This window comes from Staurois parvus, unplaced genomic scaffold (assembly GCF_062004578.1).
Source record: "Staurois parvus isolate SC_StPar_1 unplaced genomic scaffold, SC_StPar_1.0 ptg000104l, whole genome shotgun sequence".
Taxonomy (NCBI): domain Eukaryota; kingdom Metazoa; phylum Chordata; class Amphibia; order Anura; family Ranidae; genus Staurois; species Staurois parvus.
In genome coordinates, this window is record NW_028317900.1 from 8,782,257 (window position 1) to 8,810,017 (window position 27,761).

General features: G+C 43.6%; 1 protein-coding gene across 1 annotated transcript in view; it reads right to left on the reverse strand.

Moving 5' to 3' along the window:
• The window catches only part of FMN1 (formin 1), a 371,304-nt gene extending 344,911 nt beyond the window's left edge, over positions 1-26,393 (reverse strand). Inside the window, exon 1 of the mRNA XM_089671307.1 lies at positions 26,153-26,393. The gene's annotated coding sequence lies outside the window, so the exon portion shown is untranslated. The remainder of the gene's footprint in view (positions 1-26,152) is intronic.
• Positions 26,394-27,761: the final 1,368 nt, after the last annotated feature.

Sequence of the window (27,761 nt, forward strand, 5' to 3'; positions counted from 1 at the left end):
TCGGATTTATTTCCTGAGCTATATCCATCCCTTTACAAATGGTCCTTAAGGGCTGAGTCTACGCTATTGTACAGATAGCTTCCTGGCCTCACAAGCCTGATTAGCTCTTCCGTCTTCACCATACGGCCTTCCTGATCAACTTCCTGCTTCCTCCCTGATCAACTTCTTGGTTTTCTGGGCATCATGGGAAGTCTGTTAGGGAGGTGTTTGTTGGCATTCAGATGAAAAAAACAAACAAAAACGTAGCAAAAACGCATACATAAATGCATCAAAACTGCAAGGGATGCATTTTTTTATGCTCTTCCATTGAAATTTATTGAACGCAAAAAAGTACCTGACCCTTTCTAAAAGCGCAGCTGTTAAAAATGCAAAGATGTGAACGTGTCCCATAGGAAATAATTTTAAATGGACTGCTGTGCGATTAGGCAAAACAAAGGTCTGAACCTAGCCTTAAGTGGGTGCATGGACAATAGTGTGTAAAACAAACTCCAGCATAGTCATCATTGACAGCAACAGATAAGTACATATCACCCTACCTTTTTCTCTGTATGATGGGAAAATTGCATATTTCCTTATTAAAGTTGTCTAGTTGTCTCAAATAATATTTAAAGCTGATCTCCAACTTTTGATATACTTTACATAGTTTGTTTAGGCCAGCTTGGCCCAAACAATCGAAGTCCCTCACTAACATGTGAGGCCGCTGGATGTGCAGTATAAACTATATGTAGTTGTGGCTACACAGCAGATTGTGTTCTGGGTGCAAGTGAGACTTCCATTCTCATACCCAGGATACAGTAGACAGACCTTATCACATCAGCACTCAGCCAGTCGAAGTAAGAAATGTATTCTATCAATTTATACAAAGCTTCCTCTGATTGGCAGAAGTTGTGACATCAGCCCACCTCTCTGGCTCAGACAATCAGAGGAAGCCTTGTATTTATTGATAGAATGCATTGCTTATTCTGAATGGCTGAGCGCTGCTGTAATAGACTACTGTGTTCCAGGTAGGAGTTGGAAGTCTCCGCTCGCTCCTGGAACACAGTGCTGTGTGTAGCCACAGCTACATACAGTTTATACCACACATCCAGCGGCCTCACAGGTTAGTGAGGGACAAAGTTCGTTTGGGCCAAGCTGGCCCAAAACAAACCATGTAAAAGTATATAAAAAAGGTGTAGATCAGATTTAAGAATGCCTTCAAGCTTTGGTTAAAGGGCCATACAAGAACAAAGTCTGGTTACTTTAGCTCACTTCATGCTATAGGAATGTTATTGTAAACTGACTGTACAGACAAGCCAGTCTACTGATTTCTTTTTAGGAATGTGCCATCTTCATTAGAAAGTAAATTTTGTTTGCAGTGGGGGGTTGGCCATTTCTTACACACAAGTCCTATATAACATAACTAGAACATGCAATAACTGCTTCACCTCAGAGCTGCCATCAGGCATCCTGATCCTCTGAGCCATGCCATATAACGGGAGAGACTCATGGAGGAAACAGAACGTTTAATTAACCACTTCACTGCTGCCCTATAGCGGAAATACTGCTACAGGGCAGCGGGGTGCACAAAATCACGTATATACACACACACACACACACACACACACACGTGACTTTGCTTTTCCGGGAAGGGGGCGCGCACAAGCACCCTACCTGTGCCGCTTTTTGCGGCCTTGGCTATCAATCACTAAATCCCGGCCAATGATTACTTGCAGGCACCCGGTTATCGCCGAGTAATACCGATGGGGGGAGAGAACTATATGTAAACAATACAGTTATGTCCCCTGTCAGTTCCAGCACACTGCTTTGTATGGCTCTGCAGCCAGTGACTGGAAATGGAAATAAGCAGTAGTAAAGTGATGAACTCATATCCCTCTCATCCTCTCTTCCTATCAGCATGCTTCTTCTCAGAACATGAATTGATTGGCTACTTGTGTGGCGTCCTCCTCTCACCATCCAGCCCTGCTGTACAGCAACCGATATTGGCTGACAACAAGTAAAATGTAGCATTATGTTGCTTGCATACTAAAAAAAAACAAAAAAAAACAAAAAACATTAAATTAATGATTGGTTACAAAGCTGTATTGTTTTGTTTTATCTGCCTAGATTTCATAGTTTAATCTACAGCACAAAAAAAAATAAATAAAAAGTCAGTCTTTCTTGCAGACGCATATGAATGTCTACATGCTGGCAGATTTTTTTCTTCTTATTTATTTTGAGGCTGTTCATGAGCTATAAATCCTGAAGCATGTCTGCACACTAAAAACCAATCTCACTAATCTTATCGCCATTACAGGTGCCAAGAGATGGCGATGATTCAATATTGTTAAAAGGAATGCTAGTTAAAATTTACCAAAATAAGGGTAGGCAGAACACTGAGTCAGCCTAAGAAAACTAAACCCAGATGCACTGAGCATTTATAAAAAGCAGTTTCCTAAGGCTGGCCATACATTATGCCATTTTCTTGAGAATTTTGCTTTAGATTTACCAAAAACCATATAATATGAGGTCAAACCTAAACAACACGTTCAACTGTATCCAATTAGGCAAGCCCTTGCACCACATAGTTGAAGGTACATCTAAAGGAAATTGGACAAAAAATTGTATATAGTGTATGGCCTCTGCCTAAAGAACCTCATTTCCAGATTTTTTTTTTCCAGTTGCACCAATCTGCAGGTTTATAACTAATGTCAATAACCCTTTTTAACAGCTGAACTTTCTACATAAAAATAAAAAATTAACATATTAGAGAATCAGACAAAAATGATCGTTCACAAAAAAACAAAAAAAAAACAACAAAAAAACGATGTTCTGATTAATGAGAACATTTTTCCAACATGCCCCTTCTTAAATTTTTGCTTGAACAGTCCATATCAGCTCTTGAAAGCAGTGTACTAACAAACAGGCAATCGAACGATCAGACTATGGATGTTTTCATCCGACCTTCTAATGGTGTGTACTAGGCTTTGGCTGCATTCGCAAATTCAGAAGGACTTTACTAACAAAAGCTAAACTTCAGCTCAAACTTTCTAAGCAGTTACAGCAAACCATTTTATTGAACTATTTGGGATAAAGGTTTACATAAATTGAATAAAAGAGGTGACTGTTGTAAGCACCATTTTCTCTCAAACCTCCAACTGCCAGTTTTGCTGGACAGACCTACTGGCTGGATCAACAGCTGGGAAAAAAAAATAAAAATATAAAAGTCACAACATCTAGGAGTTGGTAAGCTGCAATATATTTTTTTGTTTTAATAACACTTTCAAAATGAGAAGTAAGCATCAGCAGCCTCCAGGTTTCCATCAGACAACATTAGTGCTTACAGGTACCAGGAGAAAAAAAAAAAAAAAAAAAAGATTTACCACCCCAGAACATCATTACTATACACAGTAACTAGTGCATGGTATAACTGTATAAAGACACAATGCTTTCTGAGGTCATCTCTGTTCATGGGGCAGCTTTAAAAATGCTGTATGTAAATGAGGTTACTATAATACGGCTTAATCAGAACAATAAGCTTCCTTCCTTATGACATCACCACCCCTGACAAGGCATATGCAGTGTTACTATTTAATAAGTGTCTCTGCATTCACCATAATCTTTTATGCTCTCTCAGAGCCCCCTTTTCCTGGGGGGGGGGGGTTGGTGGGGTGGCGCAGGGGAATTGAGCGATGGACATTCACACAGCACAGTGAGCTTGGCATATTGTGGGGTTGATTTACTAAAACTGAAGTGTGCAAACTCCAGTGCAGATCGGCATAGAATAGTTTTTTTTTGTCAAAGCCCAATTGAACAAGCTGAAGTTAACCACTTCCAGTCCGGACACTTTTACCCCCTTCCTGACCAGGGCAAATTTTCAGCTTTCAGCGCTATCACACTTTGAATGGCAATTGCGCGGTCATGCAACACTGCACCCATATGAATTTTTTACCATTTTTTTTTGAGACAGATAAAACTTTATTTTAGTGGTATTTACTCACCGCTGGGATTTTTATTTTTTTGCTATGTAAATGAAAATGTCCAAAAATTTTGGAAAAGTGTTTTTTTTATAAAATTTTGCAAATAAATAATATTTCATCATAAATCTTGGCCAAAATGTATTCCATTATCTTATTAGAAAAATACATACTGTCACCCTAGCAGTACAGTGTCACCATGGTGTGCTACTTTTAGGGGGTGATGAAGATTTTTTTTTTTTTTTTTTTACACCGATTGCTTTTACACCCATAAAGGATGTAAAAGCAATCATTTGTCTTTCTCTGTCTGCATTCTTGCAGCCATTGAGAACTACTGAGTGAGCTGTGATTGGTCACTGCTTGTCACATGGAACAAGGCTGTTGTGAATAGCCTTGTACCATGTGACCTCTGTGATCATTCACAGATTTCACATGTAGTAAGCAATGATGTCAGAAGTGACATCTTGCTTACTACTGTGCATGTGATCACTGATTGGCCAATCAGTGATCACATGATCGGGACCTCGTATAGAGGTCCCGTCCGACGATCGGTGTTTCACTGTGTCCGGAGCGGGCACCGGAACGCGGAGCTGCGCGCTCCCGGGGAGCGCGCACAAGCAGGGTGTGGGGAGGCCATTTATAAACGGTCACCCGACCCTGCAGTGCCACCGTCCGGCCGTTTATATACAACGGCCGATCGGGAAGTGGTTAAAAGCAGAATGGCTACCATGCACACTTGCACCAGATTTTGAACTCTCCAGTTTTAGTAAGTTAACCCCAGTGTATGGCTAGTCTGACTGACTCATTCTTCTTTGAGAAAATTAGATTCATACTAATAACAAGAAATCGGTATGTCTTCGAGAAAAATGGTTCACCATTTTGGAAACCAGTTCTCATTTGATTTATTAAAGAATATCTAAAGCCAAACACCTTAAAGTGTTACTACAGTAAACCCACAACAGGAAAATCAGTCTGTATATGCAGTAAAACAAGCTGGTTATACTTACTGTGGAACCTAAGGGGTTAATCCTCTGCATTGTGTAACAAGGCAGTTTGATCCTGACTTCTCTGCTCTTCCTCTTGTTCAAATGTCCAGGTCTTATCTCCTGATAAGACAGACTGAACCATAGCCATTTTGCACATGTGATCAGCACAGGGCCAATCAGCACTGTCCAGACACAGGTCAGGGGTTTTGCATCCTCTTAGAGCAGAAAAAATTCCTCCAAGCTTTAACCAGTGTTCTGCTGAACACTGATAGAAGTTACAAGAGTGCTATATACTGCTGATGAGAAAAGGTATTTAGGAGTTTATATTTACTAAAATAAATTGCACTTCCATGTTTTGTGGGCGACCAGATATAGTGAATGCAGGGTCCGGGGTTTAGAAACACTTTAAAGTAGACCTTTAAAAAATCCCCAAATGCATTTCTCCCTGCAGCACATGGCACAACATAGCTTTTTGTCTGATTCAATTTGCTCACATCCCTCCATTCTTGCCTAGACAAGAATGGCATCCCCCAGCTCCTAAAGCCTCCAGGGGTATGTAAGTCACATCCCAGAAATCTATTGATTTCCTCACACTGCGGAGAGCACGTCACCAGGGGACAACTGTTTGAACCTAAAAGACAGCAAGCTCCCAGAGACGTCAGAGAAGAGCTGGAATACTTTTTCAAGCTGTAAAACATTTTTTTTCCCCTTTTGGGATAAAGCTTTTAACATACCAAACAAAGGCTCAACCATCTAGTAGCGCATTCACACTATAGTGTTTCATGAATGCGTCTAAAAATCACAATTTTTTTGAGCCTCTACGAAACCCTCGAACAGGGTTTCTTAACCAGGGTTCCCAGGAACACTAGGCTTCCTCCAGAGGTTACCAGGGGTTGCTTGAGCAAGAAGCAATTTCTGCCTTTCAGATAAGTTCCCATTGACACCATTGATCTTTTTAGCCACCTACATATAACTGGGTAATTCTTCCCAATAACCACAAGAATATGAGCAGTACAGTGGCTAAATGGTTAGCACTTCTGCCTGGCAGTACTAGGGTCGTTGGTTCAAATCCCAGCCACGGCACCACCTGCCTGGAGTTTGCATGTTCTCCCTGTGCCTGCATGGGTTTCCTCCGGGTACTCTGGTTTCCTCCTACACTCCTAAGACATGCTGATAGGCTAATTGGATCCTGTCAAAATTGGTCCTAATATGTGTATGTATGAATGCGAGCTAGGGACCTTAGATTGTACACCCCTTGAGGGTTAGGGACTGATGTGAATGTACAATATATGTGTAAAGCGCTGCGTACATTGACGGCGCTATACAAGTACCTGAAATAAATAAGTATAAAGGAGCATTATTCCCACTGATCACAATAATGAATCAGTAATTTTTAAGCAGGGGTTCTCTGAGACAGGAAAGTTATTTCAAGGGTTCCTGTGTTGAAAAAGTTGAGAAAGGCTGCCCTTGAAAAACATGTCACACTTGCAGTACCATTCATTGTTACTGGCATCTCAAATGTGACAGCAACAAGCAGAAAAATAGGTTGTTAAAATACACACAAAATTCTAAAGTCAAAAAGGTACACATGCATCTTTGCTGCATTTGTTGCCCTGTGAAGTGATTGGGTTGCCCCATGTATGTTACATGCCAACACACAAAAATATGAATAAATGAGGCGCAATTTTGACAAAAATCATAAAATGTTAAAAATGTAAATGCAGCCTAACTGCTATTTTTGCTGAAAATGTTGGTCCTCATAAGGGGAAGATCCACTTTAAGCCTTTATCGCCCGCTCCCCATTAAGGATTGGCATCTATGGGGAGCCTAAGCAATCGGAAGCAGAAGTTGCCCTCCCCCCTACCTCCCTGTAGTCTTCTGGGACACGTGACAGGTCGCAGAAGACTACGGGTCTATTCAGAAAGTGCAGCACTTCTCGCACATGCGCAGTGGGCACCCGTCTGTGAAGCAGCAAGCTGCCAAAGCCAGGTGCCCACACTGAAGATGCCGGCGCCAGGGAGAGAGAAGACAGTCGGTGAAACCAACAGTGGTGAGGACACCGCTGGACCGAGGGACAGGTAAGTGCTGTATTTTAAAAGTCAGCAGCTACAGTTTTTGTAGCTGCTGATTTTTTTTTTTTTCTTAGGTGGGACTCCGCTTTAAGTTGAAAAAATAGACTTACTGGCCGTATTGCCAAAACAAAAACAAACAAAAAAAAAACAAAAAAAAAAAAAACACATCTAAAAAGATTGGCAAGTTGCAATATATCAATACATGAAGTTTTTGGTTTGGGGTTTAGTCACACTCTCAGCCACTGTTGCAGCATGTACACATCCACAGCGTCAACTACTTCAAAAGCGGGTGCCTGAATAACTTTTTGAACAAAGGACATTCCCACAAGAAGTCTTGGAAAGGACTTTTACGTGAACCAGAGAGATTACCTGGAAAGTGATTGCCTCAAGTCCTTACAGTAGGCAACCCATAACAGGCGCAGGAGGGTGTGACCCAGGGGTGGTTATTGCAGCCACAGGCCACCAATGTCTGGGAGTTATTACTGCAGCCACTGAGTTTGAGTGGTTGGAGTTATTATTGCAAGCACTGACCGCAAATGCTGGGGGTTATTGCATATTTGTTACAAAATATATCCAATAAAGTTGTAAGTAATTAAGTCACAATATTTTCGAAAAGGAATTTAAAAAAAAAATAAAAAACCTTGCTATTTTCCCCACATACTGTCACCAGTGCATTACAGCATCATCATATCACTGGTGTGGTGGTGATCAGGTATACTGACTGATCTGTACAAAATCATTCTCTTTTTTGAGTGGTAATCATGGATTATTTTCTAACACTGCTATTGGTTACAAAGTGATGATCACCGTACAAGCAATAGCTTCAGCATTTGTGAATGGGTCTCCCATTCACACACAGTTTGCCTATGGATGTGATCTGTGATTGGCTACAGCTAATCAAAAATGGTACAGGTAGCCAGGTACAATGTGATTGCTGTGGGCCAATCACAGATCACAACAGTAAGCAAGCCATTCATGAATGGAAATCTATTCATGACAGGTTGTTTACATTATCATTTGATCACCATGACCAATCATAGCGATCACATGATACCCAGTTACTGGTAACACACACACAATATATATATATATATATATATATATATATACACACATATATATATACACACACACACACACACACACACACACACACACACGACTGAGCCTGCATGTGACACCCCGCAGTAGTAAATGTACTGTAGTGGGGCAGCAAATGGTTAAGCAAAGTTTTTTTTTTTTTTTATGGCAGAAGAGACTTATGAAACCTCTTCTACCAAAAGACTACCTGCTTGCAATTTTTAGCTTTAAAAATGTTATTTTGGCTTTAAATCCTTGTTTTGTATAGGGAGATTAGAATAAGTGTTGGCAGTTCTCTACTTGCTTCAGAGTGCTGTGTTGACATCACCGCCTGCCTCTCCACCTTCTCCAATCAGAGAAAGCTTTGGATTCATTCAGAAAATACAAAGCAGTATCTGAATGGTGCTCATGGTAAGCAGCCGATTTCCTGTTTTCGCAATGCATTAGACCAGCCACTACTACTACCTGGAATTCGTCTAAGTATCAATGTTTGTTCATAAATCCCTTGATCAAATGAGAATTCAACCCATACAGTGCTAGAGGAGGCAACATCACAGTTAAAAGGTGTCACAGACTGAGTTCAACTTTAAGAAAATAAAAAAAGCAGGCAATTAACCTTTTATTGCAAAAATACATATACATTGATTATATTATTATCCCAGAGGAAAATTCTCTCCCAAACAAGTTCATCTCAAACAGATTAAAAATCCTCTGTATAAACTAAGCCCAACATAGACAAAAGCGCATCAGTGTGTAGCACTCGCTATTAACAAGGTGAAAGAAAGAGAAAACAAGTTTTTTTTAATCCTCACAGACAGGCAAGCTCTGGTACTTCTTTACTATAAAGATCGCTCATCATGGAAGTACAAAGGCAGGAGTCAACATGGGGCTTTGAAGGATGAAAGGTTAATCTTATTCATCCTTTCAAAGCAAGTGTGAAGAGAAGGTTGGAAAGACATGGATAATGAAGCAGAAAACTGTGTGGGCGATGGGGCAGCATAAGGCCAAACACATTAATGCCAGCCACAAATGGTTCAAACAGATAAAAAAGGGCATGAAAGAAGCCTAAATTCAAAGCTTTCTAATAAGTGACCATTTTGTATTTCCTGAACGTATGGTTAAACCCAGTAACTATAAATATATATTAAACAAGTGTATTATTGGTTTCTAAACCAAAAAAAAAAACACCGCTTCTGATCCTTGGTTCTTGTACAAGCACTTTCTCTTATATGGTGACATCTGTCTCCCCATTCTCCTTCATTGCATGCACCTGATGGGGACAACATACAGTTGTGTTGACAGAGACATGGCGTACCACGATCACTATCAGGAAGCTGGTTCAAAGCAATAATGTAATAGAAATGGAAAATATCTGTTTTAGCAAAAGTAAAAACCTCTTCTAGAATTGTACTCACCAAAACCTTTGGAGTACAACTTGAGCCCATACAAAATGAATTGGCTCAAATAGTACTACAAAGAATTGCATGCGATTTGAACAGGAATGCGGTGGGATTCCTGTCTGAATCACATGCATTTTCCCTGTGGGTGGAGTGCGATTTGAACCATACAAAATAAATGACTCAAATCGCACTGCACCCACAGGGAAACCACATGCGATTCTGACAAGAATCACATCGCTTCAGCTGAAGTAGCATGATTTCAGTTCAAATCACATGCTATTCTTTGCAGTGTGATTTGGTCCATTCATTTTGTATGGGCTTAAATCGCACTGCAAATGTATCGGTTTCAGGTATTGGAGCATTTGTATTGGCACAGATATCAGTACAACCCTAACCTCTTCACAAATGCAAGAGAACTGTGTTGGGTAAATATTCCAAAGCAGTTTTGCCACAAGATAAGACAAATTGCCTCATCTATTAAGTAGCCAGTTCACATCTCCACGTTGTGGTAGTGTGCGCTGAAAAATCAAAGTGCGCATACAGTACTTTTTTCAGCGCAGTGTGACACAATCCACCAATCCCTTACACTGCGCTGCAGCCAATAGGACTTAATGAAATGTCACTTATGTTCATATATAGTGTAGTGAGTCACACACATTTCCACATGCAGCACATAGGGAAGCCCATTCCCACCAAATATGAAGAGATACAAAGCAACCACAGCATAGGAGTAAGTTAAAACAGAATAGCATTTATTATAAAACAAATATCCAAAAGATAGTGAAGTGCTGCTTGGATGTAATGGGAAGGATACACTATATTGCCAAAAGTATTGGGACGCCTACCTTTACACACACATGAACGTAATGGCATCTGAGTCTGTAGGGTTCAATATTGAGTTGGCTCACCCTTGGCAGCTATAACAGCTTCAACTCTTCTGGGAAGGCTGTCCACAAGGTTTAGGAGTGCGTCTATGGCAGGGGAGGGCAACTGTGGCCCTCCAGCTGTTGTAGAACTACAAGTCCCATGAGACATTGCAAAAACTGACAGTTACAAGCATGACTCCCAAAGGCAGAGGCATGATGGGACTTGTAGTTCATCAACAGCTGAAGGGCCACAGTGGCCCACCCCTGGTCTATGGGATTGTTTGACCATTCTTCCAGAAGTGCATTTGTGAGGTCAGGCACTGATGTTGGATGAGAAGGCCTGGCTCGCAGTATCCGCTCTAATTCATCCCAAAGGTGTTCTATCGGGTTAAGGTCAGGACTCTGAAATCCATTCAAGTTCCTCCACCCCAAACTCACTGATCCATGTCTTTATGGACCTTGCTATGTGCACTGGTGCACAGTCAGGTTCGAACAGGAAGGAGCCATCCCTAAACTGTTACCACAAAGTTAGGAGCATGAAATGGCCCATAATGTCTTTGTATTCTGATGCCTTAAAAAGAGTTACCTTCACTGGAACTGGAAATCCCTGCAAATTATGAGAATTCTTATTGGACACCCCATGTTCCCATAGGAAGATTTCCCCTGTATTACTTGTCTGGGGACAACTAAAAAATGTCAAATTTTATTTTACTTTCAATAATAGCAAACAGGAAAAATAGAGAGGGTGAATCTCCTTAACAGGGGCACAGACCTGTTAAGGAGCTTCACCTGAACATTCTAATCCCTCTCTACTATATGCAAAACTAAAACAAAAAAAAAAAAAAGTTTTGTCTTTAGATACACTTTAACAGCCGGTGAATTTAAAAATGACAGCTGGGCGGGAACCAGGAGGACATAAATAAATGCTATGTTTTAACTCACTCCTGCGCTCTAGTTACTTTGCATCTCCTCACATGTTGCTTTGGATCCATCCCTGATCTGACGTGCCTAAGCTGCGGAGTTCTCTCATCCATCCCTGATCTCCTCCACACAGTGGACTGCAGTGGCTGTTTCATTCACCATTCTATTCTCCACATTTTTACGTTACGCCTTTTCTGAACCGCTATTGGTGGGACTCACACTTTGGTGTGAGTGTTTAAAATAAAATGATAAAGTGTCTCAGTTCTCAATGAAGCTCAGGGACCAATTTATGACCCTGAGCCCACACACGATTTTACATGTGCGTTTTACTGCGTGGCAAAACTCGCACCATATTTGGGGTGGCACTCAGGATGAACGGCACCCAAACATACACTGCGCGTTTTGACATGCATCTGCCCACAACATACTACGAAACACCAGCGGCTGTGTTCTAGTGCAGCCACTTGTATGAGTGGACCCCAAGGCCTCATGCACACAGGACATTTTTTCCTCTGCTGGACACTTTTGTTCCAGGGAAGGAAAAAGCAGCATTACAGAACATGCCTAAAGCCACGTTTTACAAATGCGTTTTGGTGCGTCAAGCATTTAGGTGTTCATTCATTCCACTGGCCAGAATAATCATTTATTCTGGCCACTGGAATGAACACTTAAGAGCCAAACGCTCCTAGTGCTTAGGTGCAATTAGATGGGTTGGTATTTTTTGTGGCAAACCACTCCTCTCCTGAACGCACAAGTGATTTATTTTCTACCTCTAAATGCTTGTAAGTGCCCACGTATGCAAGGACACATAGGCTAACAGATGTGTGTTTATAGGCAAAACCCCCCCCCCCTAAAAGTAGCATTTTTGACATCCAATGTGAATGAGGCCTAAATGTTATTCATCCACAATAAGTTAGTATTAAAAGCCCAATGTTTCCTTTAGAGCCGAAACAACTAATTGACAAAGTTGTCAACTATTTTCATTATCAATTAGTTGGCTCATTATCGAGACAACAAGTCAGTAAGTGCCTGATAACATGTGAATGTGTGAGGAGCATGAAGTCCTAGGCAGGAGAAGGAAGTGGTTTAAATGTGATTGTAAAGGCAGAAGAGGTTTTTACCTTAACCACTTGCCTACCGGGCACTTATACCCCCTTCCTACCCAGGCCAATTTTCAGCTTTCAGCACTGTCGCACTTTGATTGACAATTGCGCGGTCATGCAAGATTGTACCCATATGAAATTATTATCATTTTTTTCTCAGAAATAGAGCTTTCTTTTGGTGGTATTTAATCGCTGCTGGGCACTTTGTTTTTTTTTCAAAATTTTTTGCACTTTTATTGCTTATAGCACAAAAAGTAAAGTTTTTTTGTTTCTATTATAAAATTTTTCAAACAGGTAATTTTTCTCCTTCACTGATGTGCGTTTATGAGACAGCACTGATGGGCACGGATAGGCGGCACGGATAGGCGGCACTAATGAGGTGTCACGGATAGGCGGCACTGATAGACAGCACTGCTGGGCACTGACTGGCAGCACTGCTCGGCTGCACTGCTGGGCACTGGTGGGTGGCACTTCTGGGCACAGGTGGGCGCACTGCTGAGTGGCACAGGTGGGTGGCACTGCTGAGTGGCACAGGTGAGCGGAACTTGTATGTGGCACTGCTGGGCACCGATCATCAGGGCACTGGTGATCAGTGACCCTGATGATCGGTGCCGATCCCCGCTCTGACAACTGCCGGTTTTCGGCAGTACTTTCCTCACGATCTGACAGCGTGAGGAAAGTGCAGCCGAGAACCGGCATTTGCATTTCCCGGTGATCAGCGTGTCATTGGACACGGCTGATCACGTGCTAAAAGTCCGCTGTGATTGGCCTTTTACCACGTCACGTGATCAGCTGTGTCTGTAGGACACAGCGATCACGGAGATCGCCGGGTGCGCGCCCCGGGGGGCGCGCAGGAGAGTGCGTTCTGGGAGGACGTTATACGACGTCCACCCAGAACTGGCCGGCCGCAGTGCAGCCGTCATTCAGCTATCTGCGGTCGGCAATTAGTTAATACATTCTATGCATTAAAAAGGAAAAAAATTTTTTTTTCAATTTGTGGCAAAAAAATAAAATCTTCCATGGACTCAATACGCCTCAGTAAATTCCTTGGGTTGTCTACTTTCCAAAAAAGGGGTCAATTGGGGGTCTTTGTAATGCACTGGCATTTTAGCACCTCACAAAATGTGATAGGCAGTCAAAGTAAAAGCTGCCTAAATTCCAGTATATACACACACACACACACACACACACACACACCATAGTTTAAAATCTCTAAATATTTTATAATCAGCGCAACTATGCATAAATATGTACTTTTACAGATACCAGTGGAAAAAAAAAAAAAAAAAAAAAAAAAAAAAAAAAACGGAACCACAATATAATGCAGGCTGGACACTTGCTAGTGAAGTTTGCCTCACCCTAACAAAGATTAATACAATTAAAAGTGCAGCGCAATATAAACATATCAACACAATATGTGTCAAAATAAATGTTAATGTAACCAAAGTCCAAAATATAAACCAGGGATGTTCGAACCTTATTGCCTGACGTCCAGGACATGTAGTTCCAGGAGTCGGACAGGTAGTAGTAGTTCTACCTTTAACCTGGGAAAGCAGCGTGCTCACCTGTCAGGTGGAAGTATTTTGCGGCAGTGCTGCTGCCCCGATTGCTTCCACACAGTGACAGTCCCCCTAACCCCCCGTGAGGTCTCCCGGGCTCCGCTTGTCCATCTGCGGGCCTGAGACTGGCACACCGCCATCGGCTAGGGGGGAGGGAGGAGAGTGGACACATCTGCTTCCCTCCCCTTTTTGTCCTGACCCAGAAGTGATGTTATTTCCAGGTTCCCGTTGAGATTCTCAGCCATTGAAGCTGGGAAAGAATAATGTGCTGCAATGTGCACTACATTACATTCAGTGGAGCACAGGGGAGACATGCAGGGTCCCCTACGTGATTATGTATATAAAAAACAACTTTTTTTTTTATTGATTGTAAAAGAAATGAAAGTTACACCCAAGCACATACCATCCCCCCAAAAAATAGAGGCCTCTCACCCCCACATATACACGCTGGGGCGCCTATGCGTGAAAACGTCAATTGCAATAAAACATATCACATATCACTGCGCACGCCAGAATGAGAGAAATAATTCTAGCATCAGACATACTCCTTATTTCTAAACTGATTACCTATAAAAAAAAGGAGCTTTAAAGTATCGACCTATTGAAAATATAGGGTACTGAAGCTTGTCGTCATTTCAGGAGCGTGCACAAACTTAAAGTTTGACAAGTTGAATATCTATTTACTCGGTGCAACCTCATCTTTTTATAAGCAAAGCAGTGTGCTTACAGTGAAGCACACGGACACAGAACATAGTGAAACAGAACACAGTTAACCCTTTGATCACCGTTAACCCCTTCCTGCCCAGTGCCATTACTACAGTGTCAGTGATTTTTTTTTTGTAGCACTGATCACTGTACTGGTGTCACTGGGGATGTCAGTGACACCAAGTCAGTTCCCCGCTGCAGTCCCGCTATAAGTCGATCGCCGACATTAGTAAAAAATAAAGAATCCAGTATATATACTGCCGTTTGCAAACGCTATAACTTTCACGTAAACTAATTAATTTACACATATTGGGATTTTTTTTTTTTTTTTAGCAAAGACATGTAGGAAAATACATTTTGCCCTAAATTTATGAAGACGTTTGATTAAAATTTTTTAACTGGACATGCTTAATAGCAAAATTCAAAAATATTGTTTTTTTCTCAAAATTGTCAGTCTTTTTTTTTATATAGTGCAAAAAAATTATTTAAAAAATGCACAGGCAATCAAATACCACCGAAAAAAAACTAAATGCATGGGAAAAAAAAGGACGTAAATTTAATTTGTTGCATGACTGTGCAACTGTCAGTTAAAGTAACATAGCGCCAAAACGCAAAGAATGGCCTGCTCAGGAAGAGGGGGGGGTGGTAAATCATCTGGACGCAAGTGGTTAATATACCATAGTTTGTAGACATAACTTTCACACAAACCAAGTAACATGCATGTATTGGGATTTTTTTTTCCACCAAAGACATGTAGCAGAAGACATTTTGGCCTGAATTTATTACTAACAGAGTTTATCGGATATTCTTTGTGACTGAAAGTAGTGTTCATGTCACAAAAAAAAAAAACCCAGTGGGGATCAAATACCACCAAAAGAAAGCTCTATTTGTGAGGAAAAAAAAGAATTTAATCTGGGTACAGTGTTGCATGACCCCACAATTACCAGTTGAAATAGCGCAGTGCTGAACACCAAAAAAATGGCCTGGTCAGGAAGGGGGGGGGGGGGTAAATCTTCCAGAGTGCAAGTGTTTAACTCATGTAGTATTTATCTCAAAAGTAGTCAATTCACTAAAAACCATGCGTTATTTACCGAATGAGTTAAGTATTTATTTTTTGCGATTTAGTGCTTAAATTTTGCATTATCTTTAATTCTCATGCACACTGGACGTTTTTACAGCTGCTGCTTTTGGCGGTTTTTCCTATAGCCAGTAAACTCCGCAGCATGTTATCCTATGTGTCCATGCACACAAACTGTAATCAATGTTTTTTGGCAGGGGTTGTTTTTTGGCTGGAAAAAAGAAAAAAACAAAAAAAAAACAAAACAAACCAGGACTAGTGGGTTTCTAGGAGTTTCTTAGCTGTAAAAATGCTCTAACGCTGAAAAATACAGCAAAACTGCGTTTTTGGACTTTTCTTAGCAAAATAAAAAACGCTGAAAACGCAGCAAAACGCTAATACAAAAACACTACAAAACTCACGTTTTTAACACGACTTTACACAGCTAATGTTACCGGCAGTATTAAAACCCCCCGTGTGAATGGAGCCTTAGGGCTTTGGGTTTTTTTGCAGGCTAACACAGCACCTGAAGGCACACAGCGATATTGTGAAACTATGAAAACATTGTAGTGTGCTTTCATTCACAAAATGATCTCCCTCTGATGAAATGTTACAATTTATTTACATTCCTGAGCTCAGAGAACATTTCCACACTGTACACTTAACATTCTGGGCAGTGGAGAGTTCTCCTCATTTTTACATTTCTAAAATACCGCCCCCAAACATCAGGTGATAAATACAGAACCTGTATGCTTTTTAGTGAATTGACTAATGATTTCTCAATTTTTTTTCGCAGTATTTATCTCTCCATTTTATACAACTGTGCCGTATTTACCTCACTTTCGATATTTTACTTTGATGAACTGATTTATCTCAGCTGATATTTCAGAAAAATGAATCACGTGACCTTTGTATCACATGTAGTAACCTTAAGGCCCCTTTCACACTGACTGTCCGATCGGGTCCACCTGTCAGTTTTTCAGGACCAATCAGACCATCGATAGCTCTCTATGGAGCAGCGGGTATCAGTGGACATGTGTCTGCCGACACCCGCCAGCATCTAATCCAATCATGTCTGTTAAAAACGGAAGGATGGGGATCGGATGACAGTCGGATGGAAAAGGACCGCTCCTTAGAAAACAGTGGGCGGTGTCCGCTCTGCATAGTGGGGCGGACATCGGCCTGTCATTCGCCTGCTCAGCAGGGATAGCAGGCGGATCTGCTTGATGGAGTCTGCCCGGTCGGAAAGGGGCCTTAGACTGCATTCAAACTTGAGTGATTCCCTCTCCATCCGTGCCTTGGACTGACAGCTTGCTACGTAACACCATGAAATTTGATCTAGTGTATGAATGGCAGTGTGATTGACCTGGTTTTAATGATTATTGAAGGATTGTAGGTCGTATTGACCACTTTTATACATTTTTGATCTCAATAAAAGCCATTTTTGATAGGTTGCACTACAGTTGGTCCTCCTTTAAAGCCTCTTATGGGGTGACCTCTCTTGGTCCCCTATAGTTGTGGCTATGGTTTTGGAGGTACCCCGCTGTTAAAACCTTCTTAAAAGTGATCGTTTGCCGAGATCCCCTGAATGGGGTTATATACCCTGATTTAGTACTTGTTTATAATTAGTTATTGCTTTCAAACTTGAGCAATTTGTAGCATGAAGCATGAAGCTCCAAAAATGCGCAAACTTAAAAAAACGATTGTTCTCTATTGTGCCTGTTTGCAGGATCAGGTGTGAACAAGCACCATAGAGAAAAATTGATATACATTTTAATTTGTTTTAATTTGTTTATTTTTTATTTATTTTTTTTTTAAGTGAGCATTTTTTGAGCGTAGGAGCTGAATTACACGTGCGGTGCAGATTAAAGCTCAGGTTTCACAGCTAATTGATACAGTAATTGTTCACAAATTCACATCAGGATTAGCTCAGGATCATATCCTGCTCACATACATGCAGTTTAGAAACAGTTCCCATATAAATCAATAGCCTGTGATCTGCACCTGAACCAGACCGCAGTGCTCAGAAATCGGACATGACTCTTTATAAAACCGCACTCAACCCGCACCGTCAGTGCACTGGACATATAGGAACAGGCACCATAGGAAGCAATGTTTTTCACACATCATGTGGATTGAAAGCGGTTCAAACCGCATATATGTGAATGGGCACTCAAGCTACAAATCACTCAAGTGTGCCTCAGTGAACTGACCCCATGGGAGAAAGATGTAAATAAACAAAAGCGTGAAAAAATAAATAAGTAGCTCAAGGTTTGATCTAGGTCAGTGCCAGGGTTGGTGTTTGAGTCGAGTAAGGGTCAAAGGTCATGATCAGTATATTTTGGGCAGGATTTTTTTTTTTTATATCAGTGCCAGTTAGTGGGGTTGGCCTGGTACAGCTCTGCCTAGAAACCAATCAGCTTCCTTTTTTTTGTCAAAGCTTAATTGAGCAAGTTGAAGTTAGAAGCGATTGTCTACCATGCACAGCTGCACCAGATTTTGCACTCTCCAGTTTTAGTAAATCAAACCAACAGTGTGTTTTAGGTAAGATGAAAAAAAACAAACAAAAAAAAACAAACAAAATGCACATTATTGTCTTTGGGCCCCACTACTGGTGCATACTGCAACTAACATACATGTGTGGTATTCCGGCCATAAAAAAAAAAAAAAATAAATAAAGATCAGGAGATATCCATTCCCATGAAAAGAGAGCCCAATTTGTCCGGAATGAAAACAAGGTTTAATTCACCTAAAAGTAGCTGCGATATGTACAGTTTTACTAACATATGTCAAAGTTGGAAAACTGTGTTCAGACATTAACATTTGTTTTACCCTCCGTCACTAAGGGGTTAAAAAAATTCCTGTGTTTACAATCACTTTAACCAGTTGCCCTCCTGAGGATTTACTCCCCTTCCTGACCAGCCCATTTTTTAAATTAACTGGCAATTGCACTGTCATGCAACACTGCACCTAAATGGAATCCTTACGTCCTTTTTCCCCACAAATTGAGTTTTCTTTTAGTGGTATTTGATCGCCTGTGCGGTTTTTATTTTTTGCACTATAAACAAATAATGAAAGACTGAAAATTGAGAAACAAAAAAAAACTATTCTTGACTTTTTGTTATGTCCAGTAAAATTAAAAAAAAAAATCAAATTGTCATAAATTTAGGCCAAAATGTATTCTGCTACATGTCTTTGCTAAAAAAAAAAATCCCAAAACGTGTAAATTAATTTGTTTACGTGAAAGTTATAGCGTTTACAAATGGCGGTATATATACTTTTTTTTTTTTTTTTTACTAGTAATGGCAGTGATCCGCGACTGCAGAGGACATTCTGACACTGGGGGAACGGACACTGTACTGTAGGGGATAGAACACTGAACATGGCAGCCATTTGGTGAATACAGTGGCCGTGATCACCATCAATCATCCACCTGTCAATGCTCTCAGCTAGAGGCCAGTGATGGTGTTTGAAGTCTTCCCTGTAATGCTGTGAGAAGCCAGTGGGGTTGCTTTCCTGTCTCCATACTAGGATCATAAGAATGGAAGTTTTCCCTACGTGTGGAAGAGCTGGATATATTATTATGCGCATATAATATGTGCTTCTGGAGAGTGCATTCTGTATGCATTTCCTAGCACAGAGTTACTTTCACCGCGTCATCACGGAGCACATTTGGACAATTTTAACCGTTTTTTAAATTTTCTATTGAAGTATTATATTTCATGTTGGGCTGTTCACCATTGCCACACATATATATGTTGCTACCAAATGGTGAAACACTCATGGAATATTGTTCACGTTATTCAGTGATGCATTAGTGCCTTTGATTTATCATAACTTACCGCTGCATTTCACAGTATTTACTGTACTAATGGCACTGGGCAGTAAGGGGTTAACATAAGGGGCTATCGAAGGGTTAATGGAGTGTTTTACGAGGGGGCGGTGTCAGTGTTCTTCACTGTAACTACACTGCTTTGGATGGCTGTGCTGTGCCATTCAGAGCTGTGTACCCAAGCTGACAGGGAGAACTGTTAGTAAACAAAACAGTCCTCCTCACAGTCGGAGATCCTCGGAAATCACTGGGTGCTGGGACCCGGTGATTGACAGCCACGGCCGCGCACCCCCCTACCTGGAAATGCAAAATCACGTATATATACACGTGATTTTGTGCACCCATGCCTCCCTGTAGCAGTATTTCTGCTATAGGGCGGTCGGGAAGCTGTTAAGAGCTTTCTGCAGGAAAGAAACATCTGAACCCAGAGAAGCTGAAGGCTAATAGACAGGAGGTAAATGAAGGCATTACACTTACATTTAAAGGAAACGTTTTCCAGTATTGTGCATTATATTTAAAATGATTATATCCTTCACCCCTTAACCACTTCAAGCCCAGACAATTTCACCCCCTTCCAGTCCAGGCCAATTTTCTGCTTTCAGCGGTGCCACACTTTGAATGACAAATGGCACGGACATGCAACACTGTACCCAAATTAAATTTGTATCATTTTTTTTTCCCACAGAGATTCCTTTTGGTGTTATTTGATCACCGCTGGGTTTTTTTCATTTTTTTCTATGGAAACTGAAAACAAACCAAAAAAAAAAAAAAAAATTTTTCTTTGCTTAGTTTTTGTTATATTATTTTTCAAATAAATAATCTTTTTTTCATAACTGTAGGGCAAAATATATTTTGCTACATTTTTGGGTATAAATAACACAAAACAGTGTAAATTTAGTCTGTGTGTAAGTTATAGAGTCTAAAAACTATGGGATATAAAACTGAAAATTGATTATGCCGGACAGTGGTATGGTGTATGGCAGCGATCAAGGCACTGGTATGGGGACAATCAGGGCGCTGCTATGGCATATGGCAGTATTTTTGTGAGCACTGGGACTGGCTGCATTTTTATTATGGTTGCACCGGGGTAGTGATCAGGGACATTGGGCTGGCTGACACTGCAACCTATGAGAGTACAAGCAGCATGACAGGGTGCTCTATACTCACAGACTAGAGTGAGAGCAGAGAAAACTAATCTTTACTATGTGGATTGCTGTGACTGGACACATTAGTCACATCGTACAATACCATGTAACCGCCTGGAAACAGTGTTAATGTAATCTGCTGTGTGCAGGTGACACACAGATCACTGGGATCCTGGGTGCACACGCTGAGGCACACAGGAGCCTCTCATGTGGGCTGACATACAAGTACATTTGCCTGCATCGGCACTGCTTCCCATTTACCGTTTATAGGAAATATACTGTATACACTGCTCAAAAATATTAAAAGAACACTTTGAAAACACATCAGATCTCAAATGGGAACAAATATCATGCTGGATATCTATACTGATATAGACTGGGTAATGTGTTAGCAACGTAAGGATGCCCCATCGTTTGATGGAAACAAAAATTATCAACCTACAGAGGACTGAATTCAAAGACACCCTGAAAATCAACAAATTATACAGCAGGCTAGTCCATTTTGCTGAAATTTCATTGCAGCAACTCAAAATGGTAATCAGTAGTTTGTATGGCCCCCACATGCTTGTATGCATGCCTGACAATGTCGATGGATGGTGTCCTGGGGTACTTCCCTCCAGGACTGGACCAGGGCATCACTGAGCTCCTGGGCAGTCTGAGGCGCAACCTGGCAGTGGCAGATGGACCGAAACATGTTATCCCAGAGGTGTTCTATTTGATTTAGGTCAGGTGAGCGTGGGGGGCCATTCAATAGTATCAATTCTTTCATCCTCCAGGAACTACCTGCATACTCTCGCCACATGAGGCCGGGCATTGTCGTGCACCAGAAGGAACCCAGGACCCACTGCACCAGCGTAGGGTCTGGCAATGGGTCCAAGGATTTCATCCCGATACCTAATGGTAGTCAGGGTGCCATTGCCTAGCCTGTAGAGGTCTGTGCGTCCCTCCATGGATACGCCTCTCCAGACCATCACTGACCCACCACCAAAACGGTCATGCTGAATGATGTTACAGGCAGCATAACGTAACATGGCTTCTCCAGACTCTTAAGTCTGTCACATGTGCTCAGGATGAACCTACTCTCATCTGTAAAAAGCCCAGGGTGCCAGTGGCAGACCTGCCAATTCTGGCATTCAATGGCAAATGCCAATTGAGCTCTATGGTGCCGGGCAGTGAGCACAGGGCCCTCAGGCTACCCTCATGAAGTCGGTTTCTGATTGTTTGGTCAGAGATATTCACACCAGTGGCCAGCTGTACATAATTTTGTAGAGCTCTGGCAGTGCTCATCGTGTTCTTCGTTTCACAAAAGAGCAGATGTCGGTCCTGCTGATGGGTTACAGACCTTCTACGGCCCTGTCCAGCTCTCCTGGAGTAACTGCCTGTTTCCTAGAATCTCCTCCATACTCTTGAGACTTGTGCTGGGAGACACAACAAATCTTCAGGCAATAGCATGTATTGATGTGCCATCCTGGAGCAGTTGGACTGCCTGTGCAACCTCTGTAGGGTCCAGGTATCGCCTCATGCTACCAGTGGTGATACTGACCCTAGCCAAATGCAAAACTAGTGAAAAACAGTCAGAAAAGATGAGTAGGTAAACAAAATGTCAGTGGCCTCCACCTGTAAAACCGTTCCTGTTTTGGGGGGTAATCTCATTGTTGCCCATCTACTGTAGTCCACCTGCTAATTTCATTAACACCAAAGCAGCTGAAATTGATTAACAACCCCCTCTGCTACTTAACTGACCAGATCAATATCCCAGGAATTTAACTGACTTGATGCTATACTCTGATTAAAAAGCATTCCTTTAATTTTTTTTTTAGATATATATGTAGTTTTTTTTTCCTCTTTTACTTTCACAGTATAAATTAACCCCTTATAACAGTGTAGATATTTGTTTTTGCATTATAGAAGGGGCCCATTTTTTGTTTTTGTACAAAAAGCATAATGCTGCTACTAAAAATGTTTTCGTGACAGCAGGCAGAGGTACAGTAGCTTGTATCAAGCTACCCATCCATGACAATGGAGTCTGTCAAACTTAATATTATATTACACTCCAGTCAGGATAATTACAAAATAGTGGGGTTTTTCTTTCTTTAAATAAAGATTCTGATCAGAGTCTAATACAGCATGTATCAGATTCAACCTCTACAAGTATTTATAACTCTTCTGTTATTCTGACAGTGGATGAGATATTTTGTTGCCCAACCATATATAGCTGGTTATTTAACACTGCATATAGATATTCAAGAACTTTTTTTAAACTTTACATATTAACTAAATTATACATTTTTTTAGGCCTTTATCTGATTAATTGAAACAATAAATCAGCCAACTAATTATGAAAATAATTGTTAGCTGCAGCCCTAGTTTCTAAACAGTTATGTACTAATCTTTTATCCAAACATTCATAAATGTGCCGAGCAGGCAGCAGCTACAGCTTGGTGGTGAGAGTAGGCATTTGACATCCTAAAACCTCTGGGCTGCGTGTTCATGTTGACGCATGCAGTGCTGGCTCTAGTCTTAGCTGGGAACATGCACTCCAGGGTGGCTTGGTAGGACCCTGTAAGGTAAAGGAGCCACCATGAAATGGAAAACGACTTGTTAGCGCAGAGGGGATCAGGTGAATCAAGATGGAAAGGAGAAGTTTCATGCAAGAAGCAGCAGCACACTGCCAGTCTATATCCCAGATAAAGAATTTGCTAAAGTAATCAAGGATTCAATATCACATTAACACTTAAACATACTCAGAAAAACACAGGAACAAACGTTACTGAGCATATAAAACAGAACAGCAAAAATGTACCATCAAACCTCCAAGAAAAAAAAAAAAAAAAAAGCTCCATCAAAATGTAACTTACCTTACTGAGAGTGGCTATAGTAACAGCGATAAAGTATGTGTCTGACAAGAGTGTACAAAACACATTAGGTAGGCACTTAAAAGGGTCAGTCAACCCAAAGCTCATTTCAGGTTTATGGAGACTTATGGTGGGATCTCTGTGCTTGAGTATGCGACACTGCAGTAATGCAACACCCCATACCTCCTCTCTTTTTTGGATTTTTAATCGATTTGATATAACAGAAAAGAGCACAAGGAGTAACAGGAGAAACAGTTGGATCAAAACATGCAACACAACCATTAATGATGACCACCAAGTCTTGCTACCCAAGTCCTGAAGAGGTGTAAGAAGCCAAGAAGGTGGGTTATCCTCTCACAGTCCAACGACAATTGGAAGGTCAAATGCATGCAGTCAAACTTGAAGAAAATCATATGTTACAGATTCAAAGCTGCAGAACACCACAGCATGATCAATGCTCAACAAGTCAGACAGGCACAGCTTGCTACATTGTGTAAGATTAGCAGCACACAGAGGCCATAGCTGCCTGAACTCAATAAGCCATCAGAAATCCCTTACAGAGGACTCAGCCAATTTTACTGCATAGCAATCAACCTATAGAGAGCAGCTGCTGTACTCAGCACAAGGTACACCGCTGTCTTCTCATTCCTGACACTTACATTATCAACCTTCTATACAAACCTATTGATAAGAAGAACTACATGAACCAGGCAGAGATCTCATACTCCTCTTACACACTGAACTGCTATACAATGCTGTGCACCTTCAATGTGTGCGATGCCTGTGTTCTCCTTCTAGAAACATTCAATGCTACACAATGTGACACTATAGAAATCATTCCTGGATCAGTAAAGTCAACTGTGCAATATTTGTTACTGTATACAAACAGCACACCTGGTCATTGGACAGCACCCTGCACTGAGTGAGGGATATGCTGCCGCCATGTCTGGGGCTACTGGGGGGATGGGATGTGCTCCCGCTAGATCTGCGTGTACGGGGGGGGGGGGTACTGCGGCGTCCGGGCGTACTGGCGGCCAGGGGTATGCGGCGTCCGGGCGTACTGGCGGCCAGGGGTATGCGGCGCTCGGGCGGACTGGCGGCCAGGGGTATGCGGCGCCCGGGCGGACTGGCGGCCAGGGGTATGCGGCGTCCGGGCGGACTGGCGGCCAGGGGTATGCGGCGTCCGGGCGGACTGGCGGCCAGGGGTATGCGGCGGACTGGGGCATGCGGCGGACCCAGGGGTATGCGGCGTCCGGGCGGCCAGGGGTATGCGGCGTACTGGGGGCCAGGGGTATGCGGCGTACTGGGGGCCAGGGGTATGCGGCGTCCGGGCGTACTGGCGGCCAGGGGTATGCTGCGTCCGGGCGTACTGGCGGCCAGGGGTATGCTGCGTCCGGGCGTACTGGCGGCCAGGGGTATGCTGCGTCCGGGCGTACTGGCGGCCAGGGGTATGCTGCGTCCGGGCGTACTGGCGGCCAGGGGTATGCTGCGTCCGGGCGTACTGGCGGCCAGGGGTATGCTGCGTCCGGGCGTACTGGCGGCCAGGGGTATGCTGCGTCCGGGCGTACTGGCGGCCAGGGGTATGCTGCGTCCGGGAGTACTGGCGGCCAGGGGTATGCTGCGTCCGGGCGTACTGGCGGCCAGGGGTATGCTGCGTCCGGGCGTACTGGCGGCCAGGGGTATGCTGCGTCCGGGCGTACTGGCGGCCAGGGGTATGCTGCGTCCGGGCGTACTGGCGGCCAGGGGTATGCTGCGTCCGGGCGTACTGGCGGCCAGGGGTATGCTGCGTCCGGGCGTACTGGCGGCCAGGGGTATGCTGTGTCTGGGCGTACTGGGGGCCGGGGGCGTACTGGGGGCCAGGGGTATGCTGTGTCCGGGCGTACTGAGGGCGATGGGTATGCGGTGTCCGGGCGTACTGGGGGCGATGGGTATGCGGTGTCCGGGCGTACTGGGGGCGATGGGTATGCGGTGTCCGGGCGTACTGGGGGCGATGGGTATGCGGTGTCCGGGCGTACTGGGGGCGATGGGTATGCGGTGTCCGGGCGTACTGGGGGCGATGGGTATGCGGTGTCCGGGCGTACTGGGGGCGATGGGTATGCGGTGTCCGGGCGTACTGGGGGCGATGGGTATGCGGTGTCCGGGCGTACTGGGGGCGATGGGTATGCGGTGTCCGGGCGTACTGGGGAGCGATGGGTATGCGGTGTCCGGGCGTACTGGGGGCGATGGGTATGCGGTGTCCGGGCGTACTGGGGGCGATGGGTATGCGGTGTCCGGGTGTACTGGGGGCGATGGGTATGCTGTGTCCGGGTGTACTGGGGGCGATGGGTATGCTGTGTCCGGGTGTACTGGGGGCGATGGGTATGCTGTGTCCGGGTGTACTGAGGGCGATGGGTATGCTGTGTCCGGGTGTACTGAGGGCGATGGGTATGCTGTGTCCGGGTGTACTGGGGGCGATGGGTATGCTGTGTCCGGGTGTACTGGGGGCGATGGGTATGCTGTGTCCGGGTGTACTGGGGGCGATGGGTATGCTGTGTCCGGGTGTACTGAGGGCGATGGGTATGCTGTGTCCGGGTGTACTGGGGGCGATGGGTATGCTGTGTCCGGGTGTACGCTCTCACCGTGTCCTCCGTCTCTCAGCTCCAGTCCGTCATCTCGCCTCCATCACCTCCGACCACATCTCCTCCATCTCTCCAGTGCCGCTACAGTGCCCCCCGGCTGCCCGTAACATCTCCCTGTGATCCCCCCAGCAATCCCCTGGGATGACCTCAGTGCGGGGCACACAGCTCTCACTAAACTTCCACCGGACCCGTACACCGCCCAGCACTCGCCTGTAGAGGTCAGTCAGTCGGCTGAATTCTGTGTTCTCCTCTCTGGCTCACCGTCACCTCTTCTGCCTCTTCCATAGCCCGAGCGTGCTGGCAGCTCGTCACCCAATCAGCGCTCCTGGGGGGCGTGTCTCATCCGGACAGCCACTTGAAGGGAAAAAGGCGGGAAGAGGGTAGCCTGGAGAGGCGGCTGTGTGGAGTCGCGGTGCCGGTCGTCGTCGGAGCGCTCTGCGGCAGTTTTCCTGCAGATACGATGTAATGAAGTCACACTAAAGTTTTTTTTTGTTTTAAAATGAGAGTGCCTCCTTACATCTGGTGTCCCCATCAGGGTGCCCCCCTACATGTGGTACCCTCTTCAGAGTCAATCCTTACATTAGCTGTCCTCATTAGAGTGCCTCCTTACCATTGGTGTCCCCATCAGGGTGCCCCCCTACATGTGGTACCCTCTTTAGAGTCCATCCTTACATTAGGTGTCCTCATTAGAGTGCCTCCTTACATTTGGTGTCCCCATCAGGGTCCCCCCTTACATGTACCCCCTTCAGAGTCCATCCTTACATTAGGTGTCCCCATCAGAGTCCCCCCTTACATCAGGTGCCCCCCACAAGAGAGTCTCCTTACATCTTGTGCCCCCTTCAGAGTCCCTCCCTACATCAGGTGACCTCCATCAAAGTCCCTCTTTACATAAGGTGCCCCCATCAGGGTCACTCCTTTCGTCTGGTGCCTTCTTAAATCAGCTACCCAAATCAGAGCCCCTCCACCCCTTACATCAGGTGTTCCCATCAATGTCCCTCCTTACATCAGGTGCCCCCACCAGATTCCCCCCTTACAATTGGTGCCCCATCATAGTCCAAATTACATCACGTGTTCCCATCAAAGTCCCTCCTTACATCAGGTGCCCCCACCGGAGTCCCCTCTTACAATTGGTGCCCCCATCACAGTCCACATTACATCAGGTTTCCCCATCAAAGTCCCTCTTTCATCAGGTGCCCCCACCAGAATCCCCCCTTACAACTGGTGTTCCCATCGGAGTCCCCCTTACATCAGGTGTCCCCAGTAGAGTTCCCCCTTACATCAGGTGTCCCCATTGGAGTCCCTCCTTACATCTGATGTCCCCATCAGAGTCCTTCGAAACATCATAGTCCCTCCTTACATCAGGTGTCCCTCCAGATATCAGAGTTGTGCCCCCTCCCACACACACACAACCTTTTTCCTCTTTACTCACAAATCACAACCTGCAAAAAAGAAGCTCCTTCTTCCCCTCTCCAATCATGTGGTAGGTCACATGACAAGTGGTGAGAGGAAGAAGGACTGTCTTGTCCACAATATAAATATACGGTAAAAGGAGTGGCGCATGCAAAAAACTGATAGTTGGAATCTCTGGGGTATCATCCCATATATATAT